The sequence below is a fragment of the Gavialis gangeticus genome, unplaced genomic scaffold (assembly GCF_001723915.1).
Source record: "Gavialis gangeticus isolate Ggan-Ray unplaced genomic scaffold, GavGan_comp1, whole genome shotgun sequence".
Lineage (NCBI taxonomy): Eukaryota > Metazoa > Chordata > Crocodylia > Gavialidae > Gavialis > Gavialis gangeticus.
The window spans coordinates 104,312,825-104,322,413 of NW_017729024.1; the positions used below are offsets into that span (position 1 = coordinate 104,312,825).

Genomic DNA, 9,589 nt, shown 5'->3' on the forward strand with positions numbered 1-9,589 from the left:
TGTGGGAAAAGTTGAAGGGGGGGGGGGGGGAGTGGCCCCTCTCCTGCCCCATGGCTGGTGCCCCATGCTGCAGTTACTTGCAGCCCACCTGAAGCTGCCTGTGCCTGCTCAGGACAGCCTCCCACGGGCTGGAAGCAGCTGCAGCAGGGAGTGCCAGCCATGGGGCGGGGGAGGAGCCGTTCCCCCCCACCCCAGCACTCAATTTTTCCCTGGGCTCCTTTCTGGTGTGGAGGAAAGCAGCCCCTCCCCACCCTGTGGCTGGCACTCCCTGCTGCAGCCACTCACAGCCTGCGCAGGGCTGTCTGGAGCAGGCACAGGCAGCCCCAGGTGGGCTGTGAGCACCTGTAGTTCAGGGCGCCAGCTATGGGGTGGGTGAGGGGCCCCTTTCCCCCCCTCCCTGTGCTCAGTACCACCTTGTAACCCGACCACACTGCCAGCCTGGGCCCTGCGTGGCTCCGGACTCGCCTGTCAGGGCTGCGTGTGGAGACAGCAGCTGCAGCCCCCCTGCTTGATGTGCTGGGCAGCGTTTGCCATTGCTGCCTCTGAGCTGACCAGTGCACAAGCTCCGGGCGGGCAGCAGCAGCCAATACTGCCCAGCACGGCAAGCGGGGGGGGGTCACAGCTGCTGCCACCACATACAGCCCCAACGGGCGAATCCAGAGCCAGCGTGAGGCCCAGGCTGACAGTGGGTTACAAATTGGTGCTGAGCACAGGGAAAACCAGCCCCTCCCTTGCCCCATGGTCAGTGCCCTGCGCTGTAGCTGCTTGCAGCCCACGTGGGGCTGGCTGTGCCTGCTCTAAACAGCCCCATGCGGGCTGCAAGCGGCTGTAGCAGGGAGTGCTGGGCATGAGTGGGGGAGGGGCCACTTTTCCCTGCGCTCAGCACCAGCTTCTTCCCTGCTGGCAAGCAGGGGGTCAGGGCTGTGCACTTCCCCCCGCCTGTACCATGGAGCTGGGCAGGCACTGGGATTGAGTGGGCAGGGAGCCAGCGGGAGCATGGGGCCTGCACCGGTGTCCCAGGGCCAGTGCCGGCGGGCCCAAGAGCAGAGTGGCAGGAGCACAGGGTCCCAGCTGGCAGGGGCTCTATGGAGCCGGGCCAGCTCCCTCCTCTCCCTGCTGGTGCAGCCCAGCCTGGCTCCACAGACCCCTGCCAGCTTGTGCCCCACTTTGGGCCCCACTGGTGCTGGCCCTGGAACATTGGTTCCAAGACATTGGAACACTGGTCCCAAGACGGTGACCAGGGGACCAGGCACTTGTCAAGTGGTGGTGCACCTGTCAAGGGGCGGGGCTAACCATGCGGCCCTCAACAGTCTGCCAAAACTGGGTAAGCAGCCCTCCACCCAAAATAATTGCCTGCCCCTGGCTTAGCGCATATAGTAGGCGCCCATGTTTCTAAGAATACCAATTACTTTTTTAGATGAGGTACAAATTAATTTTCACCATGAATCATGCTAGTGTCATCAATTACGAAGATGCTATTGCTTATGCTTCTTCAGAATTACTGTATTTATTACATTTTACAATCAAGCTGAACCTTCATTCGATACTCTCTCCAAAAACTACTAGGGGCAAGGTTTCAAAAGCAAAATATTTTAAACTGCCAAAAGAGATTATCTTTACCCAAATCATCAGAGGCCTTGTATTATGCATTACCAAGTGTTCAGTATACCAGTGTGAACTCATTCTTGATTGCTATGCAGTTTCCCTGGGATTCCATCTGCTCACATCAGCAGCTAAAGACCACAGCTGGATAAATCCACAGCCAAAGGAATGACTGACAAATTGGCATGTAGTAGCCACACTGTTTTACAGGTTTCAGGTGGAGGACCGGTTTTAGCTGATCTTATGGGCTTTTGATTCATACCTGGTGAGGGACGCTGATTTTTAATGCTCTCTGTCTGTTTCCAGTGAAATGTTTGGAGCGGGAGGTAGAACTGTGCTCCCAGTCCCACTCACAAGGGGATGGTAGTGCAGTAGCCTGTTCCCTGCAAGAGAAAATCCTGTTGAAGTTAAGCAGCAGCAGGAAGGGTATTTCTGAAGCCTGCAATACTGAATTCCAACAGAAAGGGAAATGTATTCAGTTCCTTCTAAATCAGTTCAACATGCTTAAACTGTGCCTGGATGTGAAGTGGAAATGGTGTCAGAAAAGGACACTTAGCATTATAATAATAAGCATTACAACCATAACCAGGTTCAAAGTCCCACTGTGGTAGCCATTGTATAAACACATAGTAAGGGACAGACCCTTCTGACAGATTCCAGTTTAAGTAGGCAAGACAGACATGCATTGGTAGAAATAGAACACATGTATCCACATAAGGCAGCATATAAAGACAAAGTGACTTGGCCAGGGAAGTCTATGACAGAAATGAAAATGGAATCCAGATTCTGTACCTCCCGGTGCTATGCATTAACTATAAAGCCAACCTTTCTCTTTAGAGCATTTTTAAAAAAACGATTTGTTTAGTTAACAATGATTTGGCAGAGATGAACCCCCTGATCTTTGTTCCTGTATATGGATTTGTTATGTATACACCCTCCTGGTTAAAAATCACCATGTCTAGCTAACAAGAAACACAGGGTGACATAATTTAAATAAGTCCTTAAGCTTTTTATTTTAATTTTGAAACCATGTTGTTTTTTTGATGTAGCTTTATAGTGTTTCGTCCCGCCCTGTTAGAGCATAGCTATGTTGAGGTACCAGATTTATAAAAAAGACATTCAAAGACAAATCTCTTTGGTCTTGTTTACAGTTCTAAAAACTCATTTTAACAAGAATACTTTTTAGGCCTAAAATTCACTGGTGGCTTGTACTTTCCTCCTTGCTGCCCCTCCAGCACAAAAACATTCCTCAAGAGTCAGAGAAGTATTGTTTTAGTCATGGTTTAATTTTGTAGTTCCAGGACAAGAGGACACTGTGGTGTGTGCTTGACTGCCTTCAAAGAGTAGCAAAACATGCATTATGGACAAGTGTCAATGTTATTGTTACAGACTGCACACACCCTATGACTTATTCCCAGGAAGCAGCACAAGAGTTGTATAAGAACAAAACATCATAACTGTCCTTTTGGCTCCCTATGAAGAGGTCAGCCATTATAAAAGCCCCAAAGGCATATAAAACAAACAGGAATGGTCAAGAGAAAAAAAAAGTGGACTAATGCCTTTGATCTTGAAACGAAAATAAATACATGATCAAAATACCTTGGATTTCTTCACACCCACCTCCCTTAAGAATCACACTTGATTTTTTCATTTTGATTATTTTTATTAGCTCTCTCTCAGCCGGGTGATATTAGAGGTGACAGCACATAATAAGATAGTTTGTTTTTAGTTAGATGTTTAAACAAAGTGTGATAAAAAAAAATTAAATCCCCAAAGAAATGTGGAAAAGAAATGTGTATAAGAACTGTTATATGGTGGGATTCCCCCAACCCAGAATCTTAACCACTGGAAAAAATACATATATAACTGATTTAAAAATGATATTTTCTTTCCCCCCCCTTTTATCTGTATAGTCTGGTTTCCATACAGGTATTAACTAGAAGTTCATTATCAGCTAATATTGTAAATATTTATACCCACAGATTTATTAACCTGCAGCTGAAGAACATTAGGACAGCCACTACTTGAAAAAAACAATCATCTGCTTCACAGTCCTGCCCCAAACTGTAGTAATAACTAATTCTGACTTTAATTCTCCAGGGTACATTTAAGTGCATCAGGATTTTTTTAAAGGACTAAAGCAAAGTTTTAAATACACTCTCAGCTCAACATGCTTTAAAAAAGTTTGAAATTTAAAGTTTGTAACACTGGCATCATGCCTGACTCCTGTGGGGGGCGTGGAGATGCATGATAAATGCTGCTGGAAAGAAAGGCAAACAGCATGTGGAAAAGACATAGCCAGCTGCAATTTGATACTAGCTAAGGCACACTTGTAGAGGCATATCAAGTATTCAAAGATGCAAATTTTCTATCAGGTGTACATGGTTTCCCTCTCCTAAATAGTTAGCTTCTTACCAAAGTCAGCTGCACTTAAAATTGTTTCTCAGGAGAACAAACACATTCCAAGAGAAGAGAGAACTTCAGGAAGAATGTGTAATTATATTCCAGCACTATTTGACAGCACATTCAAAGCAGCCACACAATCTTTTATCAGGGAGTAAGGAGCGGCTGCAAAACTCAAACAGATATGCCTGTAGGTACAGCTGTGAAACAATTGGAGGAAAAGTTACAGTTTGTGCAATTCTGTTATTGGTCAACTCTACATTGCAGAGAGGATCCCTGCCAAGAGACAACCTGTGTCCTGAGGCTAGGGAGAGGCTTTACACGTAAACCAGTTTAAGTGATCAGAAACTGGTTTAAACCTGTAACAGAACAGATGTTCAGTGCACGTAAACCAGTTTGAAAATGTCTGAAACTGGTTTGAGATAAACCTGGTTGAATGTAGTATCAGACTCAACTGCGTCAGACTTAATGTTTATGCAATGTCTGTCCCAGACCTAAAGGTCTAGTTGAAGCCCTTACCTGCAAAGGGTCTTAAATTTCTTACTGCTGTAGTGCCACAACAGCAACCCCAATGTAGGTAGCCCAGCTCTACTGTCAATAAAGGTGCTGGTATCTCCTAGTAGAAGCACGTTGCCTAAACCCAATCTCAGCAGGATTATATGACATGATGAAATTATGTGCCTTGTATACACACTGGTGTTCCCACAACTGCAACTGTCAAGAGAGCTACACTTCTAGGAAAGCTCAGCATAGACACAGATAAAAGGGACACTGTTGCATCAAATTGTATTCCAAGTGTAGGTTTGCATTCTTCTGCAGCATTCATGGTAGAAATTGTACAACATGCTAGTGGGGAATGCAATTAGAAACTATGAAATAAATACCTAGTCTATTTACATTCTAGTCTATTTAGTCTAAATAGCTAGTCTATTTACATTGCTTAGCTGGAGTGATACACAAAAAACAAAAACAACAGCATGAACAGAGAAAAGCAGGATTTTTAAAATCCTGCTTAACAGAGAACTAAACCAGAGTTACTGTCAACACAGTTCTTTTCCAAAATATATTTAACTCATCAGTGCCAAAGACAATCCAGAGTTCTCCCTCTCTCTTGTTCAGTTTTCCATAGACACTTTGCTAGTCTTTTTCATTGCAACTCAAAAGAGTTTAATTTACTGTCCTTTTAGTAAATTAATTTTGTTCTTGGAAATAAAGCTTATCTTAAATATAAGAGACTTTTGCTTTTAGTAGACAAAGAATGACAAAAGTACTGAAGAAATAAATATTTTCTTCTTCTAGGTGCTGCTAGATTTCTTAAACAAATGCTAAGGAATAAGTTTTAAATATTTACCACGGTAACAAATAAATGGAGAAATCAGGCTGCAAGATGCCCATTTAATTGGCCGTTGCAGGGAAGGTGCAGGAGCTTCTCTTTTCAATTCTTAAATCAGAAGTTTGCACAAAGTGTTATTACAGACAGCACTTCCAGTCACCATGCAAGCAGCAATGCTGGCCAAGGACACCACAAGTGTATCTCCAAAAGAAACTACATTCTACATCTGTTCTGTCATAACACCGTTTCGCTCTCCAAAATAGCACAACTTCCTATCTCTATGCATAGTTTCATGGTAAATGTTTGTCATTTGCAGTTACTCATTCACCTAACATGCAACACTCACCCTGGATGCTGCCAAAGGTTCGCATGTCTCCCCTCAGGAAGCAGTTCTCTTTTGTTAAGTGGGGTAATGCCAACTGCTGCTTCTAGAATGGTTATGTATTTCTTATATCGCATTCTGCCTCTTTCAGTGCACCACCAGTCAGGGTTCAGATGCAGCATCTGAAATCAGCTATCACACAGCTGAGCTACTGCTTTTTGAATCATGCTGCATGTTAGAAACTGGAGTAACAAAAATAACATTTTCAGAAGTGGGGGGAAGAAATGAAAGAAAAATTCCTGCCAGATTCCCCTGAAACGTCATTGTTATGCAATTCAACCGATCTTTGAATAAAGCCCTAATGAAAATGATTCAAGAGACAATCATGGTCCTAAGCCTGGCTCGAAAATGTATGCTCTCCAATTTACTAATCCTCAGATAAATCTGAGGTTTATAATCTTCCAAGTACTAATGGAGTGCTAGGTGACTTATCTCTTAAAATCAACTCAAGGGCTAGGAAAGATACATTCACAAAAATTGAGATTATTTCTGATGGCAGAACAAAAGGTACTCCCCTCACATACACACACTTTTTTCTTCTTACGCATACACAGAAAAATATGGCATGCAAGGGTTTAATTCAGCAGAAATGCTATTCAGGATTACATACAGTCTATTAAGAGATGGGAGGGAGAAGTGTTCACTTAACTGTTATTTGTACAGAATTAAGCAAGCTTGAGACCCCATTATAGTATCTTCTCTGGTTCTACACATAGCACAAATGGGCCTCATACAACAATCGAAGACATTTTCTCATTATCAAAATTATAACAACCAAGACAAACTGCTGTGCATACCAACAACCTCAGGTACATTATAAGGGTGTGAGTGGGAGTGATGGTGCCATTTCACATACATCAGGGTATTGCCAAAGTCTGAGGTTGAAATTGTACAGGGGAGATGGACATATTTGGTTCAAAAGAGATATACTAAGGCTACACATAGTCTGAACTAAAATGTAAATATTTACCTGCCTTTAATGTGCATTCACGATCATAACTGAGCAAAACACACACCTTTTTTTTTTTTTTAAGAAAGGGTGTGATGAGAAGTGTCCTGAAGCTACTGCCCAACATCTTCCTCCTTCTTATTGTTATATGTTGTGTTAATTGCTTCCTCTGTTCTGGTGTCTGCATGTTCAAGGGTGTAAATTTTCATTATATATGCAAGACATTTGGGAACTTTCAGGGTGAAAAGCACTGTCTTGCAAAACATTATATGGCATGTAAATGTAAGGCCATCCCCTGTCTTCAGCCTTTAACTACAGATCTTTTCATAATTCCTGGTAAGTCTCTCTTCCAATAATTTTCACTGCTATGTTCACTTTGTCAGACAGCTTTACTTATCTACACTGTGAGACACCAAAAGAGAAAACAATAATAATGAAGGTAAGTTTTAAATTCAGGACACCATGTCCGCTTCATTATTAAAGAGCAATTTACTGGATCAGACTCATACAGAAAGATACAGACAAGATTTAGAACCCAGTGATTCAAGGTGGAGTTTGTATAAATGATGGACACATGGAAATAGCAGTAATATTCCACCTAACTAGCTATACAAATGCATTGATTCCTACACTATACCTACCTATATCTGAATATATTTCATAGATGGGAGAGGCATATAGTCTGAGAACTTGCAATAGAATGGATTAATCAGATTTTTTTGGCTATTCAAAAGCTATCAGAAATTAAATCTTAGCACATCAACATCAGAGCAGCATTTTTCTAGAGAGAAAAAAAAATCTTCAAAACACAACAATCGTTCCCCCAAAAACTTAAATCTCTAGCTGTGCATCTTTGTCTAGAGTCAAACATGGGTTTTGTGGCAAGTGAATTACACACACATGCTTGCATAACCAAAAAAGCACTTAACTACAACTTTAAACATCTGTATACAAAAACATTAAGAAGATTAGGAAAATAAGATACGGCTAGAAGTCTGCAGGCACAGCTAACATCATGATGTTTGCACATAAAGCACTGCCAGCTCTACTGCCTGTGCCAGGATGGAACTAAAGCAGGAGACCTAGACCTGAAGTTACCTAGAAGTGTATTAATTTACTGCTTGTATTGAGGCAGTGAAAATAAATGTCTTCTCAGTTTTCATAGTCTAGAGTTATTATTAGATTTTGCCAAAATGATGACATTTATTTTCAAAAAGACACACAGAATTAAATACTGGCTCTATCTAAGGTCATTGAGAATTATCATTGATTTGAATACAACCAGGATTTCAGGCCTGCTATTTTAATTCAACAGTTTTCATTTTATTCAGAATATTTCTCCAAAGCAAAATCTCAAAACTAATAAGATCCTAAGCTGAGTGTAGAAATATACTAATGTCTAACTAATCTCTGGCTACAAGAGTCGGTAAACTTCCACTGTAAATGTTATCACGAATCTAGGTCCCCAGTGTTCATCTAGAGAGGTGCTTTGTGCCAGGTATTGACACACAGTGGTCCTAAATCTGGCAATTCCAGCCACTACATGATCTCCCATTTGTAAAGGGGAACTCCTGGAAGTGGAAACTGTATATAGATTTTGCCATTTAAAAGGGGGCTCAACAGGGGGCTTGACATGGAACTATAGACTGGTGAGCTGAACTTCCGTTCCTGGTCAATTGATAGGAACTAATTAAAATACAGGATTATCCATCATGTGGATAGATAGGATTTGCCAGGGAAAGAGTCAGTCTGGCTTTTTGTAAGGGAAATCATGCTTCATCAGTTTATTAGAGTTTTTTTGAGGCCTCAACAAATATGTGGATCAGGGTGACCCACTTGATATAGCAGACCTGGAACTTCAGAAAGCTTTTAATTAAGTCCCACAAAGGCTCCAAGTGAAACATGGTTTTCAGGGCATTAGAGGCAAAATCCACATATGGATCAGTAGCTGGCTGAAAGACAGGATACAAAAGTATCCAGCTGTCACCAGGGAGGGATGTAAGTAGTATGGTGTCGCTCCACCCGGGGTCTGAGTTGTCTAATGCATTCATAAATTATTAGGAAAAGGGGGGGTGGGGAGAGTACAGTGAGATGGCCAAATTTGTGGAGGACAGTTTGTGCAGGATGGTAAAAACAAAACTGACCAAAGAACTACAGAAGGATCTCATCTGGGGATGAGAGACAAGGTAGATGTTATATACCTAGACTTCCAAAAGGCTTTTGATCTAGTATCCCACGATATCCTTGTGGGAAAACTGGAAGATTGTGGGCTCAGTTGCTCGATGGTTCAGTGGGTGGGAAACTGGCTAGGGTAGGACCCAAAGAGTTCTCATGAACAGATCTGTGTCGTCCTGGTGCAAAGTGGCCCATGGTGTCCCTCAGGGGTCCGTGCTTTTCAACATCTTTATCAATGATTTGGATGGGGGAGTGAAAAACTCACTGGCCAAGTTCACAGACGACACAAAGTTATGAGGCAGTGTGGCCATGCCAGAAGATATGTTGCAGATACAGGCAGACCTGGACAGGCTCGAGGGCTAGGCAGACCAGAACCAGATGAAGTTTAACATTTCCAAGTGTAAGGTGCTCCATCTGGGGGCAGACAACCCTCAACATACATACAGGCGCAGTGGTGACGGCTTGTCTTGCACCATGGCCAAAAGGGACCTAGGGGTAATGATTTAGCATTGCATGAATATGAGCCATCAGTGCAATGTGGTCTCCAGCAGGGCAAACAACACGCTGGCATGCATCAGCTGATGCATCTTGTGTAAAACTAAGGAAGTAATACTCCCGCTGTACTCAGCGCTGGCTAGACTGCAGCTGGAGTACTGTGTCCAGTTCTGGGCACCGCACTTCAATAAAGACATGGCAAAACTTGAGAGGGTCCAGAAAAGAGCCACCCGTATGATCAGGGACTTGC

At 42.9% G+C, this 9,589-nt stretch overlaps 1 protein-coding gene across 1 annotated transcript in view; it reads right to left on the bottom strand.

The window, feature by feature from the left end:
- TJP2 (tight junction protein 2) overlaps positions 1-5,374 on the bottom strand; it is a 104,218-nt gene extending 98,844 nt beyond the window's left edge. Inside the window, exons 1-2 of the mRNA XM_019517483.1 lie at positions 5,357-5,374; positions 1,865-1,985 (exon numbers count right to left, since the gene is read on the bottom strand). The gene's annotated coding sequence lies outside the window, so the exon portion shown is untranslated. The remainder of the gene's footprint in view (positions 1-1,864; positions 1,986-5,356) is intronic.
- Positions 5,375-9,589: the final 4,215 nt, after the last annotated feature.